A 296-nucleotide genomic window follows, 5' to 3' on the forward strand; every position below is an offset into this window, starting at 1 on the left:
CCATGTGTTATTGTTTTGTAAAAGCATACAATTATCCGCCGCACTAATCATTATATTCTTCCGCGTGTGTCATTTCCTGTTTACATGAAGTAGAGGTTAATCAAAGTGTCGCCGAAGGTTTTTTTTTTTTTTGGCTCCCCTTCCCCGAATTCTACTACAGCGAAGGCTTGGCTCATGAATATTAATTACGTAACGGAACGTTCGGCGACCGTTAGTGTTTCATGGTTGGACGTCATCCAAACGACGTCAGACTTGCGTAATTAATATTTATAGCGTCTTTCGTATATTTATGAGGA

This window comes from Cyprinus carpio, chromosome B15, assembly GCF_018340385.1.
Source record: "Cyprinus carpio isolate SPL01 chromosome B15, ASM1834038v1, whole genome shotgun sequence".
Taxonomy (NCBI): domain Eukaryota; kingdom Metazoa; phylum Chordata; class Actinopteri; order Cypriniformes; family Cyprinidae; genus Cyprinus; species Cyprinus carpio.